The sequence below is a fragment of the Lissotriton vulgaris genome, chromosome 4_1 (genome assembly GCF_964263255.1).
Source record: "Lissotriton vulgaris chromosome 4_1, aLisVul1.2, whole genome shotgun sequence".
NCBI classification, from domain to species: Eukaryota; Metazoa; Chordata; class Amphibia; order Caudata; family Salamandridae; genus Lissotriton; species Lissotriton vulgaris.
The window spans coordinates 464,015,622-464,033,015 of record NC_141691.1 but is presented as its reverse complement, the minus strand read 5'-3'; positions in this window follow the sequence as shown (position 1 = coordinate 464,033,015).

Below are 17,394 nucleotides of genomic sequence, written 5' to 3'. Positions count from 1 at the left end.
TACTCCAAGACACCCTCAAGTGGATCGCCTCCTTCCTTACAGGATGCACAAAGCGCATCTGACTGCCTCCTGTCACCTATGCCTCCAAGACCCCATATGTGGCATTCCCCAAGGAGCATCCCTCAGCCCCACCCTGTTCAACAGCAACATGACCCCCCTTGCAGTCGTCGTGACATTCCAGGATCTCAACATAACCTCATACGCAGAGGACACTCAGCTGATTCTCTCACTCACTAAGGACCCTCTAGCACCAAAACCAACTTTGCACCACCATGACCAACATAGCCAAATGGATGCGAGATAACTCTCTCCAACTCAACACCAATAAAACTGAAGCATTGATCTCCAGGAAAAACACTTCCACATGGAACCATAGCTGGCGGCCTGGCAAACTAGGACCTACATCCACACCATCTGACCATGCGCGCAACCTCAGCATTATCCTCGACAGCCAACTGACTAAGAAACAACAGGTCAACGCAGTCACCTACTTCTTCTTCCATGCACTTTGCATGCTCTACAGGATCTTCAGATGGATCCCAATCAACACTAGAAAGACAGCACTCAGACCCTCTTCATCAGCCACCTCGACTACAGTGATGCCCTCTATGCCGGCATCTCAACCTAGCTCTTCAAAAGACTCCTGACCCTACAGAACACTGCAGCCATACTCATACTGGACCTCCACGAATGAACCCACATTATCCCCTACCTGAGAAACCTCAACTGGCTCCCTATTCAGAAAAGATCCCAGATCAAGATCCTCACACACTCCTACAAATCTCTCACTTTTATTTATTTTGAGTTTTAATAGAGCGCAAATTTGACCCGTTAGGGTGTCAGAGCGCTTTACAATAATCAGCCGTAGTAGACAACAGACTTGGAGGGGGGGCTGGATACATAAGGGATAAAAGGACAAGCAATTACATTTAGATATACATTTTACGAAAAACAAAGGTAACAGGGTCCAGGGAGGGATGCCCGGAGGTTCCGGGTGAATAGTGTCAGGGTACTCAAGGGGGAATGCATTAGACGGAAGTAGAGCAATGGTCTCTGGATGAATAAAAGGCAAAAATTTTAGGCCAGGAATTTACCCATTAGGAAGGTTTTGGCATCCTTTTTTAAGAGAGCCAGAGAAGGGATTCTTTTTATGGCGGGCAGGAGTGAGTTCCATATTTTCGGTGCAGCCCCAGAGAAGGCCCGATTGTAAGTTTTCTTTTTACAAAAATTTTCAGGTTGGAGCAAGAGGTCTCTGGTGGATCAGGAGTTTCTGGTTCCTCCGGTTATCACTAGTTTCTGGGCAAGATATGCAGGGAAGTTTGAGTATAATCCCTTGTGCATGATACATGCCAATTTGAGTTGGATTCTGGCCTGTAGAGGAAGCCAGTTCAGAGCTTTCAGATGTGGAATAATGTGGTTTAATTTCCTTGAGCCTATTAGTAGTCTGGCGGCTGTGTTGAGGCAGGCTTTTAAAGGTGCCAGGGAGATCTTGGGTAGACCCGAGAGGGTAGAGCAGCCATATTCGGGTCTAGAGATGACTAGTGACTGGACTGGCATATTTTGGTCTGGAGTATCAAGGATGGATTTCAGTTTTCTTAGGTAGCTCAGGTGGAATCTGGGTGATTTGGCCATCAAATTGATGTGGTTAGTTACAGTCCAGGGTTATTACAAGCGATTTTGCCGAGTCCACGATGGTCAGAGGCCAGTTTGAGGCTGTGATGGCCTTAATCCACACCTGAGCCTCGGGGTTGGTTATGGGTGGGAAAATTAGAAGAAATTTGTGTCTTTCTTTGTATTGAGTTTGAATTGGTTGGAGGAGAGCCATTAGCCAGTCAGTTTCAAGGCTTCATTTAGGGAAAGAATCTCCTCGAGGGAGGAGATTTTGATATAGATCTGTGTGTCGACAGCGTACATATGTTAGGAGATATTTGCGGTGTGCAGTACTTCGGCAAGCGGTTTGAGGTAAAGTTTGAAGAGGGTGGGGGACAGGGTTGATTCTTGAGGGACTCCAACCGTGACCAGAGAGGGAGCCATCAGGTTACCATTAATTAGGAATCTCTGAGACCAGTTGTGGAGGAAGGAACTAAACCATTCAAGAACAGAGCCATCCATTCCCATCCTGAGTTTGAGGCGTTCAAGTAGTTTTTCATGGTTGACCGTGTCGAAGGCCGAGGATATATCTAGGAGGATTAGGTGACAGGTTTTGCCTTGGTCAAGGGCTTGGAGGGCATCATCCACAATGTGAAGAATAGTGGTTTCCATCCTATGCCCAGGCTTGAAACCGACCTAGGATCTGTCTACATCAATCAAAGAGTGAAATTCCACCAACCATCAAGACATCTGTGCTTTTCCTCACTCGCCCTCAATCACATCCCCTGCATCCATCGCAGCTGCCGCAGTAGCCACCCCTCCTACATCGCCGCGAAGACCTGGAAGGACATTCCCCTCCAACGCCGTGCAGCCCCCTCTCTGGCAGTCCTAAGAAAGAGGCTTAAGACAAGGATCTTCAATGTAGACACAGCGCTCAGATGCCCATAGGGGTGACAGTGTTGCACTTTACAAATGTGGTTGATTATTTGTTTGAGACAGCCACATGCAATGTGGAGCTGAGGTGTGACTGGATGGACTATCACTGGCAGGATGGGAGGGCAGAGGTGGCCCCAACCCTACTTACACTTGAAAAGGCTGTGTCCTAACTCCACATAAAGGAGTGCATACTCCCTATAGTTAGTGTGGAACAAGGGCCAGGATGGCAGGGCATATGTGCACTTCAAATGCATGCCTCTATAAGCTGCCCCCCTACTTCAAAGGCACAAATGGGTATATTGATTAGACCTCAAAACACCAACTCTTCAGTGCACTTCTGGACCTGTCGATATTCAGCCAGGAAGAAGGACAGCTGTGCTGCTACAAGGGCTGCCGCTCTGCTGGTCTGCTACTGTAAAGGAACTGCTGCCCTGATGTGCTGACCTCCTGCCCTCTTGCCTGGAGAAGGAGATTCGGACATGCAACTCATCTTGAACTCACGACCCAGAGTGACTCCAAGGGCTGGTATGGTGGCCTCCTCACGTGAGTCTCATGTGCAGAAAAAGGCTCCAGGTGCAGTGAGTTCCTGACCTCCAAGTGGTGCCTCACAGGTCCTGGACTTTTTGTGTGACTCATGCATGCTGAAATCAAGCATTTGGTCTCTTCGTGACTGTGAATGGGCCGTTCGCACCGAGACCTTGTTGCTCACACTGCAATTCAGCACAAATGTCAATCAGCCTGACTCTTCACACTGCAGCATCAACCACTTGTGGGGTATGCCACTGTGAAGATCCATCAGTGCTGGCTGAGATGCCGGATGGCTCTTCATGTTTTGGCAACAGCCTCTTGTGACATTCTCACTGATCCTGTTGGCCTTCTTCTATGCAAATGGAACTCTTGGCACAAAGTCAAGAAGGTAAAACTTTAGCTGACCTAACCTGGTGACTGTATTTGACCTGTGCTCCATTGTGGTCAGACTAAATGTGTAACATTGACCCAATCTATAGACCCACCAACAGGTAAGCCCTTAAGTATCCTGATTAATGGGTTGGGACGATTCAGGGGACCCTGACAGGTGAGTGTCTGGACAGGGGAGAGATTACTCCCATGTCCTTTGTCCAGTTTTGCGCCAGAGCAGGAGCCAACTGCTCCCAGAGCTGAGTTGAACTGGACTATGCATGAGGACACCAAATGTGGGCCTCATACAGACTGAGTGGCGCTGACAAGGACTGCCACCGGGCCCCAATACACGTAATCCTGTCTGGGAGGTGGTCACACCTCCCTGAGACTGTACACCTACTGTTCTGCCTTCCCCTGCTCGAGCTTGAGTCAGTAGCAGGAAGGGAAAATCGTGTCTCTGGTCAGCAGCAACCATTTTGTCCTGTCCGGGTCTAAAAGACTGGTACTGGTATCACTGAGAGACTAACGGAGGGCTCTTCCTGTGCTTGGAATCATACCTCCCACACAATTTATGGTGTGGGGGTATAATTCAAACATGTTTCATACTAAACATGATAGGATTCGTTGCAGCAAGTTTCGAGATGGTCATCACGTAATTATGCAGGCCCCTCTGTATAGTATATGGCTGCTTCACTTACAACGCGGGAGAATGGATTCCGTAGGCTGTAGGGGTGTCCTACTCATGCAGGGATACCCTCACTCTTAGAACCAAGCACCCTGTCTTCAGGATTGATAAGCCTTCTGTAGGGGTTTTAAGTGCAGTGACGCTAGATATAGGAAACCTATATCTTTAGTAAGTGGTGCTAGCACCAGCTTACACTGTAGTTCCATTTTGAATAGTCTCCCATGGGTTGCATAACGCATGCTTCAGCCCATGGGTGACCTCTGGGGTGCCTAAGCCCTGGGTACCTTAGTACCATTTACTAGGGACTAATACGAGTACCCCAGTATCCAATCTGGGATGTACCTATGTACTGAACATAACTATTTAAGGGAGAAAGCAGATAGACTATGGTCCTGATTGGCAGGATCTCAGTTAGACTAGTCAATAACAGCTGAGCACCAGCAAACAGTGGGGTAAACAATAAAAGCAAACACTACTTTCCCACAAGGTAGGAATGTAAATAGCATTATCACGGATGATGTACATAGAGATGTCATCAGAAATGTGTTAAATTATGTAATTTAACAAGTTGTTGAAGAGCATGTTTCAGAATCACTCCTTGGTTCTATATTGTAGACCTTTTTTTATACTTTTCCAGCCACTGGACGAAAACTCACTGTTAAGTCTGGTATATGATCGCTACATGCTGGCTATAGCCCATGCTGAACCTCCAGTGGGATCTGTGAACCTGGAATTTGGATTTGAAGAAACAGTGAAATAAACAGCATAGGCCAATCGTGCTTGCTAGGGGTTTGTGGTGTTCATCAATGAAGCTTGTCTTGATTTTGTCCTCCAATCTGAGATCCGTTGACCTCAGAAGGTGTACTGAAAGATGCAAAGATGAAAATGTGATCTTAAAATCTAATGGCAAAATCAGTGGTTTTAAAAATGAATTCATGGGGGGTTCATTTAGGGCCCTCACACATGCCCTAGGGGGACAGGATGTGCTTACCTTGCCCACTTATAAGTGACTTTCCATTTCTGCTGTGCCTAGCTATATTTCTCTATTCTACTAAGCTTGTGTCTACTTCCCTCGTTTCGAGTCCTGACGCCATTTGTGCGTTCTATTCTGCTGTTGTAGACAGCTAAGGTTTGTTTTTTACTTTAACCCCTTCCATTCTTATGACGAGCCCAGCTCGTCATGAGGCACAGTGGAGCTGTGCTCATGAAGAGCTGGGCTCCTCATAACGAGCACGGCCCGCCCACGCAAAATTGATTCCCCACCTCTGCAGGAGAATCAATGAGCCCAGCTCATCATGAGCACAGCTCCAGTGTGCCTCATGACGAGCTGGGCTCGTCACAAGCACCGCGGCGTCGTGGCGCCGCGGACCCCTCCACCCTCCCCCCGTGCCGTGGGGGAATTATCCCCGCGGCAAAGTGGTTAACACGTACATCTGTATATGTCTGTCTGCTGATTTTTGGATGAACATGAGTAGTCCTTCTGCATTTTTTACATCCACTATAACAACGTTTCAAAAGAAATGTGTCAAAGCTTTCATAGACATGATAATTTTTTATAACATTGACCACGGACATCCTGAATAATTTCACTGACAATTTTGAATGTAAGTCCCACAATACTTTAAAATAATTGACGCTTGCTACACCAGCCACACACAGTGCAATAGAATTGTTATTTTATGTTACTTATCTATTCATTCTAAGGTAAGATAATCCATCCAATGTTGAGGACCTTGTGCTCCTCAACATTGGATAACTATTGGTTAGTTCACAGCAAAACTATATACCATGCCTGCATGTGGCCCTGATGTATGTGGAAATTGTGTATTATGAGGCCACTCATGTTGATACCTTAACTTTCAGGTGTTAACTCGCTCTCTGTCATCAGGTGCCTATGGGACCAACCTTCCTTTATTTGACTCAGCCCCACACTTAAGGCGGCTTCCTGATAATTATACTTTCATTTATGCCCTATCCCTAATTAGATTGATCTTCGCTAGTTTACTTTATTTATTTAGTTTATTTCAACCCCAGGTGCTTCTCCCCACCCCAATTCACGTTCTAGTCCTGAGGAAGACCCCATAGTAAGTTGGAACTCAACCTATGTCATCTGGTGGTCGAAACGTCGACTTTTACAACTTTACCTACCCATGAACAACAGATTATTGTTACTGTGTTTTAACATATGGGATAGGTCAGCTAATGTTGTCTATGTGGCTTAAAACATGCCTATGTGATGTCAACTATTCATTTTGTGATCACATTGACCTTTGAAACTATCCACTTAACCTCAATCCTCACAAACCACTTACCTGCCCCACCTCCTTCCCCACTACTATTCCTTGGGCACATTGTTTATTTACATTGAATACATTTTGGCATATTTATGCGTGAATGAGGATGTGAATAAATAACATCTCTCATTTAAAATTGTGTAATTATTTTCACACACACCAGTATAAAGAATTTTCTGTCTTCCCTAAAAGCGCACATACTGGGACCCCTTTTTCCCTGGGTGTTGTGACCAGCTACGAGAAGCCAATGTTGCTCATTTTCTCCAGGAGAATGGCAGAGTTGGTGTTGTTCGGGTCTTCGAGGTTGAAGTTAAGGTCTCCCGGGAAAATGTGGGATTTGCAGTTAATTGTGAGGGGCGCTATGAAGTTTGGGATTGGCATTGCGGAAAGTTGGACAAAAACCTGATGGCCAGTAGGCAAGCACTCTGATGGTAGCTCTAGCGCCGATTCTGGTCTGACTCTTGAGGTGTTCTGTGATCAGCATTCTATGGTCCTCCGTGGTGGTGCATTGGAGGGGGTCCTTGTGGATGATGGCAATACCTTCACTCTGTCTGCCTCCGTGGTCAGGGTGAAACATCCTGGGGTGTTGCAGTGACAATGTCTGGTAGCAATGAGGGGGTGATCCACATTTCTGTCAGGGGCGAGGATTGTGATGGTGTCCAATATTTCTGTTGTGTGCTTGAAGAGGGACCGGACTGGAGGTATCAGACATTGAGAAGCGTTGAGCAGCGCCCAGTAGAGCATTTAACTGTGAACAGGTGTCAGCTGGTTCAGAGTCACGGGGTCTTGACAGTACAAATGAAGTGCTGGCAGGGAAAGGTTGTTTGTGTAGTTCTCATTGAGGCACTGCAGCAGTTGGTGTTCCTCCCGGAGTAGAGGGTCCACAGCTCATCGGCAGTGTACTGATAAGGGGCTGAGGGACAAGGGTTACTGGTGCTGGGCGCGGTGCAGGTGCAGACAGGCGCTGACGAGCTTCCCTATGGCTTGCCAGTGGAGCGCCCACTGTTAATATCCACAATGGGCGCTCCACTGGCAATCGCTGAGATCTCCATTAAGTAGGTCATAGTATTAGAGGGACTCAGGGAGGTGGTAGGTGTTGGGGAAAAACATCAGGAAAAGTGTGGCATGGTGGTGGCTGACTAGAGTCAGACCTGTAGAGGGTAAACAAGAACAGCAAACGCAAGTGGGAAAAAAGAGACAGGAATACCTAGCTGAGCACAGGAGAGCTCAGGACAAGCGAGGCTTCAGGGGGACCTGGTGCAAATGCATGGGCAAAATGGTACTCTCCAAGTGACTGAAATAGTGACGTGTGTAAACTTGAAGAAAAAAAAGCAAATCAGGATTTTTGGCTCCACAGAGGCTCCATGTAAGTGAACAATGTGCATTGGGAATGCCCCTAGACAGAGCTAGGGTTATAATGATTTATGGGGAAAGCATTTAAGATACTGAAATAGTTATATAGTCATGCATGACAGTGTGCATCTTGCACTGAGATTACCAATAAAGAGGCTTGATGTGTGCAAGGTAGTGGAGAGGCACAAATAATGGCACCCTGACTACAACATGCACCACTACCTAAACAAAGAGGTATAAACTTGTGACCTGAATGAAAATGAAGCTCAGTGCATGTTAAACATCCTCTTTTAAACAGACTGGTTGCATTTGTGCATTTTTTTAAAACTGTTTTTTATTGTCACAACACGTTGAAAACATTTACAATAAATGAGAAAAAATAGCAGACAGCATCTCCACTACATATTTATATATAGTTACGAATCCCAGGCCACCTTCCAACCCCCCACAACCCATTCAATTTCAACCCAACATTAGACCTCAGAGGCAATCCGTTGTTCCGTACACACCATATCAGGATCACGGCTGCCCGTGGGAGCACACAGCCCGATAGTTGTTCTACTTGCTTCAAATTTTGTCCCATTTCCTGGGGCACACTCCTTTGTTTTAGACCACCCTTTCTGACAACATGCACCAATCAATGTTTTCCCTTTGCTGTCCTTAAGCCACAGTGCTTGCTCAGGCCAATCCCCCACTGCTGTCTGTCCCACTGGCTACTCGGATCAGGAAGAACACAGTAGGTGAGAAGCTAGAGGCGGCAGGCAACGTAACGTAAGTTTTTAAAAAAAATTATTTATTAACATCCCGCTTTCTCCCCATAAGTTACCCCTCCCGCTTCTCCACCCTTTGTTTGTGGATGCCCCCACTGTCTACACCTGCAATTCCACGCAATTTTCTCTGAAAGGTAGAAAAGGCCATTTTCATAAAGTGCAACAAAATGTCCTCAAATGGAATGACAGGAGTGCTCTTGCCCATAGATTGCGGTGAAAACACTCCTTACACAATTACTTTCAGCAATAAATGAACGTATATTAACACCTGCACCTCCGATTCACAAAAACGATATTTGAAATGTTTGATATGGTAGTGGCTATGGTTTAAGTAACTTTCAGTCATTTCAGAAAAACTCAAATAAATCCAAACTATACCTCAGAAATGCTCCTGTTGTATAATCCTAGGAGTACTCACAAGAATATTCATAACACACAGGAATGTAAAGTTGTACATTAAGCAAGGTTGAAATATGAGGTGTAGCAATGTTTTTCATTTTGAAAAAGTTTTGTTTTTCGTAAGGTCAAATATTTTTCCTCTTAAAAAACTTCTTCCTCTACATCCAGCTTTCTTTTGGGAATGTTCTTTCCCATGCCAACCTGTAAAACAGACTTACTCCTACCCGTGACAGATGTAAGTCTAAGCTCATTTTGAGAGCTGGAAGCTACCTGAATTGCCGTATTTTTTTGTGTGTGCTTGTTTGTCAACTTTCCCAGATATTTCCAACTTACACTAACCGCAAACCTGCCCTAAACCCAGGTTTGCTCTGATGGAGAATTTACCATCCTGGTGGATTTTCAATATCAGTAAATCCCATGTATGAACTGAATGCCTTTGTCAAGGCATGTATTTGTATACTTAAATTTTACTGATATTTTTTATTTTTCAAAATTTCTCAGCATTTAAGCAGTGGAAAGATTAAGGTAAACATTACATTTTAGGCCTGATTAAGAGTAGAATGTTAATGAACAATATTCTGATTACTGGAAGCAGTGCTAAATCAGAGAGAGCATCTACTACTAGAATTACACTGAAGGATGGTAGTGTGGCCGAATTCTCTGTGCTGATGTTTCAGTAGATTTATCACCAATCCCAGATAAAAGAGCAAGTTGACATTACGCCTCAATTCTATAACAGATCCTAGAGCTACAAATTAGAGCTCAGTTAATAGTTCTATTTTCAGCTTTGTAGAGTTGAACCCATTCTTCAATTGCTGTCTGTTGAAACAACACTTTAAACAAAGTCCGTCTCTTACTAAAATTACCCTATGTCACCAACACCCATGCTCTGTACCACACACATCTCTGAAATCCATTTTCATTACTTTTCTGGCCAAACCATCCATTAGAAACCAGTGCTTATCTAAAAATGAGGCTCTTTAACACTCACACAGCCCACAAGCATACCTTGGAAACCGTTCCACCAACAAAAACCGCCACAGTATCTGGCGAACTGAAATTTGGTTCTGGGAAAAGCCTATTGCCACCATTGATGATTCCCTTCTTAGAGGACCAAAAGGCATCCATAAAACCAGACAGGTTACGAATAGAGCAAGTTTGAACTCTATGTCTAACCTGAAATGCAGCTCCCAAATCTCAAAATGCTGGTCCTTCCTGCCAAACCTTTGGATTTCACCATCAACAAAAGACCTCACCAAGACACCTCCCGTAAACTGCTTCATTCTATTCACGTTAAAGAAACTAGAGCCATACATCCCTCATACTGACCTCAGAAAAGCAGTGTAGGACTTAGACCACACTCACCTTTGACAGTGCAGCACTCCACTCTCAGGATTCCTGAAATGAACTTTAGCTCCCCTCAAAGCCATTCTCCAATTTGCAACTCAAGTCGATAAAGGTGTTTGAAGAACAGGTTGTGCAAACCCAGCACTGCATCTCGGTCCCCTCTGCTACATGAAAAACAAGCTGTGCACAGCAGAAGGTGAGAGACACACTAGAGACATAGCTATCTTCTTGTGTGAGATCTCCAAAACCAAAAAGACAAAGGGGCATATTGTCAAGAAACAGCGTTAAAATGATTGCCGCTTTAGCAGCAGGAAACTGCCGCTAAAGCGGAGATAATGGACTTGATAATATGCCATTGTGAATTCCCATACAAACCCATGTTCTGGTGTGAACCTGGGCTTCTATTGGAATTCTCAAGGGCATATTATCAAGCCCCTTATCGCCGCTTTAGCCTGTCGCTGAAGTGTCGATAATTTTAACGCCCTTCTTGATAAAATGCCCCTACGACACTGAAACAGACACCTCATCCTCAACCTGCAAGCTTCAAGCATTTTGAATAAACTCCCAAAGAAACCAAATCTTATCCCTAAAATTCCAAAACCAAAGCACACAGCAGCAGACTAAGGTTTAGCACATCAACTTCCTCTGTTTCATGAGTTGTTGTGGTGCAACCACTCTCCACTTCCGCTGCCAAGGATGCCTGTTATACAAAGAATTTACAAAAAGTTTGAGAGGTGCACTCGATAGTGTAATTAGCAAAAAAAGTTCATGGAATTTATAAATCTTCTGTTCCTTCTTTATTGATTTCTTTATTTCTTTCTTTTTAGAAAGTACAAACCCACCCCCTTGGGGGCAAGAACAACCTTTCGCTTTCTCTGCAAACATTATTATTCCTGATACACGGAGGAACGTATTTGGATTTCCTTCCTGAAAACTACCCAGAACAAAGGTACCGGATACTTGGGTCTTGCGCCTATGGTGAACGTGTAGTTTTTTCCTTCGAATTATGGGACTGAGATGATGTTATTTTAGCCCTGACGAAATTCCCAAGGCACGAAAGGGAATGAAACTCGTTGGCTGTGCCTCTGTATTCTTATCCCTAAAGTGCTATCATCTGGAAAGACACTACAATCTAACCTTTTCAATCTACACTTAGCAAACTAGATATGGCTATATCTGAAAAACTGGTTGATGTAGCTGCTCACTGTCAATGACCAATGTTATTGTACTTTGATATATTTTATTTGTGATGCACTCCGCTGCATTTGAGGATACCTATCTGCCACACACAAAAAAACCTTGAGTAAGTACAAAATACAGTACAAAGTACAAAATACAGTACACTGCACAAAAATAAATCACTGCTTTCCAACAACATTAAAACGTGTATTCATCCACTGTATCATTAACCTGAGCAGTCTTTCATTGTCTGTGCTATCCACTACCCTCAGGCTATAACTCAATGGGGCATATTATCAAGAACCGCGGTAAAATTATCGCCGCTTTAGCAGGAGGAAACTGCCGCTAAAGCAGCGATAATGGGCTTGATAATATGCTGTTGTGAATTTCCATAGAAACCCATGTTCACACCAGAACACAAAATAAATAGGTGACTGTTACATTCTTGCATTTCTTCAGCTTTGTTTTCTATCTCCATTTCTTCTGTTATTGTGGCTGGAGCCTAGAATGTATGATGAGTGCCTGCATCTTACATGCTGGGTTCCAGATTCTGCTTCAACTGTATGATTGATCTGGACTTGCTGTCTAACGGACGTGCTGTGCTTCTTTCATTAAGCTCTAAAATAAATCCTTATATTTTTTTACTATACAAGCCTCCTACTTTTTTATACTGGCGACGAGGGACATCCATCATATTTTTGGAGCACAGGAGCAGAAATTGTGAGAATCCACCATTTCAACTTTTAAAATTACATTTCTTACTTCAGAAGAGAAGCGGACCGCGTTGTATCGATTTCCTGCTTTCTCCGGTGAATTTCCGTGAAGTATTCAACGTTTCCTGAATTTCTTCGTGTTTTCAGCCTTTCATAAGTGAACCGAGACTGGTTGTGTACGTCATCCTATTTCTCGACGCTTCAACCAATCAGAGGCTTTTGCTCGACGCTTCAACCAATCAGAGACTTTCTTCAGCGTCTTCAGCTCTGATTTGTCGCTCGGTGTCAGGCAATCCTACCAGCCTCTTCTGTGTGCCATCGCGCATCACGCTAAGCGTCATCGCGCACCACGCTTAGCTGCCATTTTCGTTTCCATGGTAACTGTGTTACAGAGAAGAAAGAAACACGAAGCATTTGTTTTATGCCCACCGGACAAGAGATATCGGACTGTTTTCCTCTTAATTTAAAAGAAAAAGGTACAATTTTTACACGCTCTTCTCTTCCTTGTGTGTTTTGTGTTAATTAATTCTCACTTGAGAGAATTTACTTCAAAACGACTGTATTTCTTCATTTTACAAACTATTGACTTCCTCATATTAATACTATTTTATTAACTTCACGCTACATCAACATTTCTTTCTACTTTTGGAGCCTTATACAGTGGAAATTTTAACAGGAGCTCTATTTATTTTATTGCTAGACTGCCATCTACTGGATGTTTTTAATAATTGTCTTTAACATTCATTACATTTAGGATTCATTTTGGACTTTATATGTGATATCATTTTATTTCTTTTTCTTAATTTTCTTAATTTATTTATTTATATTTATTTACATTGAGGATTTAACATGCAATTTGATCCTCCTTCTAAGTTCTTACAATCTAAGGGTGATGCGCCTATTCCATGGACAAGATGGAAGGAAGAATTTTTTACTTATCTCAAGGCTATGGACGGAGAACGCATGTCTGCAGAGAGAAAAAAGAACATATTTTTACATTGTCTTGGTTCAGAAGGACATTTAGTATTTAGAACATTGCCGCCTGTAAGATCGGGTGGTGATAGTAATGTATATGATGAAGCTGTTTCAAGGATTGAAGGGAGATTTAAACCTATTACTAGTGTTGCACTCAATAGATTCAAATTTTATACTAGAGTTCAGGATGAAAAATAATGCTTTGATGATTTTCTTACAGCTTTACGCGCATTATCACTACATTGTAATTTTGGTCTTATGACGGATGAAATGATCAGAGATCAGATCATTGTACACGTAAAGAGTAAGAAAGTTCAAGAGCAGTTGTGGATCTTAGGTGACCCTAGCTTAGAAACAGCTATCAGTACTGCTAAAGCTCTTGAGCAGTCAGATAAATGGATAACATCTTTGGATAAAGCATCTACTTCTAGTACTTCTACCTCTAGTAATGAAGTTAGTGTTGTTAAACCTCATGAACAAAAAAATGTTTATTATTTCAATAGGAACGATGGAAAGACTAAACAGTTTTTCTGTTTTAAATGTGGTAATCCTGACCATATTGCTTTTTTTCCGCAGTGTCCAGCTATTAGTAGACAATGCAATAAATGTGGGCGCTCTTTACATTTTTCGAAAATGTGCAAAACCCCTACAAAATCCTTCCAAGACACTAAAAAATCTTTGTTTTCTACTTCTAAACGTCCTGCTGGTAATGTATCATATGTTAATGATGAAGCATGTAATGATCCAGATATTAAGGAGTTTGGTATTGTTGTTTCTGTACAAGAGTCATTTGACATTTCACAAGCTGATACTTTATCTTCTCCTAAGAGTTTTGTTAACATTTTGGGAAAAGTATTAGAGCTTACGGTGGACTCTTGTTCCCCTTGGACCATTATCACTCATGAATATTGTATAGAATCGTTTGGAGATCTAATTGATATCAATGCGTTATCTAAACCTGATATCAGTGCTTACAATTTTGATGGATCTAAGATCAATTTTATTGGTTTTAAGGAAGTTCTACTTACAATCAAAAGTAGTTCTGCTATTGTTAAATTATATGTTGCATGGAAAGGAGTGAATGTGTTGGGATGGAGGGACCAAGCAAAGTTAGGAGTTACGTTGAACCCTAGACTAAAAGATCCCGTGTCAGTTCTTGCTATATCTAATGGAGAGTCTACTGAGTTACCTGAGTTCACAGAAATTTCTCGTGCCTTTCCAAAAGTGTTTTCTGATAAGTTGGGTAAGTTGAATGGGTTTAGTCACAGAATCAAAGTTAAGCCCAATTCTGTTCCTGTTAAACAAAAACTAAGGGGGGTTCCTATTAGTATTAGGGATGAGCTTAGAGATATGTTGGATACTATGGTGAAGGAAAATATAATTGAGGAAGTGGAATCATCAGAGTGGGTTTCTCCCATTGTTTTAGCCATTAAACCTGACAAAACTATTAGGCTATGTGTAGATTTGAGGGCACTTAATAAGAGTTTGGTTACTGACTGTCACCCACTTCCTAACATTAATGAAATGCTATGTATGTTAGATGGTGCAAGTGTGTTTTCAACGTTAGACCTTAGGTCTGCGTATCACCAGATCGAACTCACTGAAGACTCTAAACAATTCACAGCATTCATCACCCCTCATGGGTTATTTCAGTTCAAGAGAATGCCATTTGGTTTGGCTTCAGCTGCTTCAGTGTGTTCAAAGGGCCATGTATCACATCTTTAAAGATCTAGGATCATTCGTCAAGTGTTTTCAAGACGATATACTTGTGTTTTCTAAAAATAACTGTGAACACCACTCTCACCTTAAAGAAGTTTGCTCTAAATTAGAACAATTTGGTCTGACAATTAAGGCCAGCAAGTGTAAATTTTTCTGTAAATCTGTTGAATATTTGGGACACACTCTTTCTGGAGAAGGAGTGGTACCAAAGAAAATTTTTGTGGATGCTATTATGAAAGCACCAGCCCCTGATAATAAGGAAAAATTGCTCTCATTTGCTGGGTTATGTGAGTATTATAGCAAATTTATTCAAAATTTTGCTAACAAGATGGAACCCCTGAGAGAATTGACCAGGAGTTCTGCCAAATTTGTTTGGACGGACAAGCAAGACATTGCTTTTAAGCAAATTAAAAATGAGATTGTCAATGCTCCCACACTAAAATCATTCTGTATTAATAAGAAATGCATTGTTACTGTGGATGCTAGTCTATATGGCATTGGAGGTGTTCTGAGTCAGTGTGCAGGTAAGGATGAGTGGTGTGTAGCTTTTGCTTCAAGAACTTTATCTCCCACGGAAAGAAGGTACTCGGTTATTGAAAAAGAGCTGCTAGCCTGTATTTGGGCTGTGGAGCATTTTAGAAATTATGTGTGGGGAAACAGGTTTATTTTGAGAACAGACCACAAACCGTTGGTAGGGATTTTGTCTCCTGGGGGTGGATGGAACTCTACTGCACGGATAGCTCGTTTATCTTCACGCCTTCAGGAATATGATTTTGAAATTGTGTATGTACCAGGAAAGAGCAACGTCACGGCAGATTTTCTCTCCAGGCTACCCTGTAGTGTTGATAAGGTTTCTACTATAGATCTTTATGTGGATGTTGTTGCTTCTATTACAGATTGCATTTCTCAGGAGTTTTTAACGTTAACTGAAGAGGAATGGTTTAAGGAAATGGAAAAAGATTCTGTATGCCAACAAATGTTTGACTACGTAAGAGTTGGATGGCCTAATAGTAAGTGCACTTCTGCTGAATTAGCTTCTTTTTCTCAGGTTGCTTCTGAAATTGAAGAATTTGGTGGTCTTTTGTTTGTTTAAGACTGGTAATCTAATTCCTCCTGCTTCTTTACAAGAGAAGATTTTGTTGCTGGCTCACCAGGGTCATATTGGTATGTCGTCTATGAAACGGTTGATTAGAGAAAAAACTTTTGGTGGCCTGGCATTGATAAGATGGTTGACAGAATGGTGAGGGAATGTTCACAGTGTATTAGTAGCGATAAAATGCTTCATTTATCTTCTGCTCCTCTTAAGCCTGTGGCTTGGCCTAATTTTCCTTGGCAGAAAGTGGCTTTTGACATCTCTGGTCCTTTTAAACATTTGCCATTGAATGCTCAATTTGCTTTAGTTTTGGTAGATTACCATTCGAAATGGCCTGAAGTAAAGTTTGTTAGTAATGCCTCTTCACAGGTTATTATGTTTTTTTTTAAAGAGATTTTTGCTAGGGAAGGTTTTCCAGAGATTTTTGTCACGGATAATGGCACACAGTTGGTTTCTCCTGAGATTGAACAGTTCCTTAAGAGTTGTGGTATTAAACATCATACTGTCTCCTTATATGAGCCTAGAGAGAATGGTCAGGTTGAGCGTTTCAATTGAGTTCTTAAGGATTGTATTAGTGGTATAAGTACTTCTGATGATAATTGGTTGGATGTTATCAGGAAAAGGTTATGGATTTATCGCATCACACCTCACTCTGTTACTGGTGTGAGTCCTTTCAAACTTCTGAAAGGAAGGGAACCTACTTCTGTCATTTGTCCCTGGTGGGTTAAGAAGTTAAACAAGAATGATTCTAAAGTTGATCTTGAGAGTGTTGCTAAACGTGTTGAAGATAAGCAACAGAGTATGAAAGTGTTGTTTGATTCAAAAATTAATGTCAAACTTCATGATTTTGTTGTAGGAGAATGGGTGAGGGTTAAAAAACCTGGGTTTCTGGTTAAAGGATTTTCTAAATTCTTTCCTCCCATTAAAGTGGTTAAAGTGTTCAAAAACAGTGTTGCCACTCAAGATGGAAGAGTTTGGAATGTTCGTAGGGTTGCCAAATGTCCTAGTTCTTTTAACTCACTTCCATCTCGGACGCCTTGTCTCAATAACAATCCAGGCATGTTGATGCGTAATGTTAATATCTCTCCTCAAGGTTCTCCTCACAAAGATTTGTCATTTGCATCTAGAGTTAAAACTGATGTTAGACCCAAAAGAATGCCTAGTAGGTACCTGTGTTAATTTCATTTGTAGGGATAAGATGTGTTACATTCTTGCATTTCTTCAGCTTTGTTTTCTATCTCCATTTCTTCTGTTATTGTGGCGGGAGCCTAGAATGTATGATGCGTGCCTGCATCTTACATGCTGGGTTCCAGATTCTGCTTCAACTGTATGATTGATCTGGACTTGCTGTCTAACGGACGTGCTGTGCTTCTTTCATTAAGCTCTAAAATAAATCCTTATATTTTTTACTATACAAGCCTCCTACTTTTTTATAGTGACG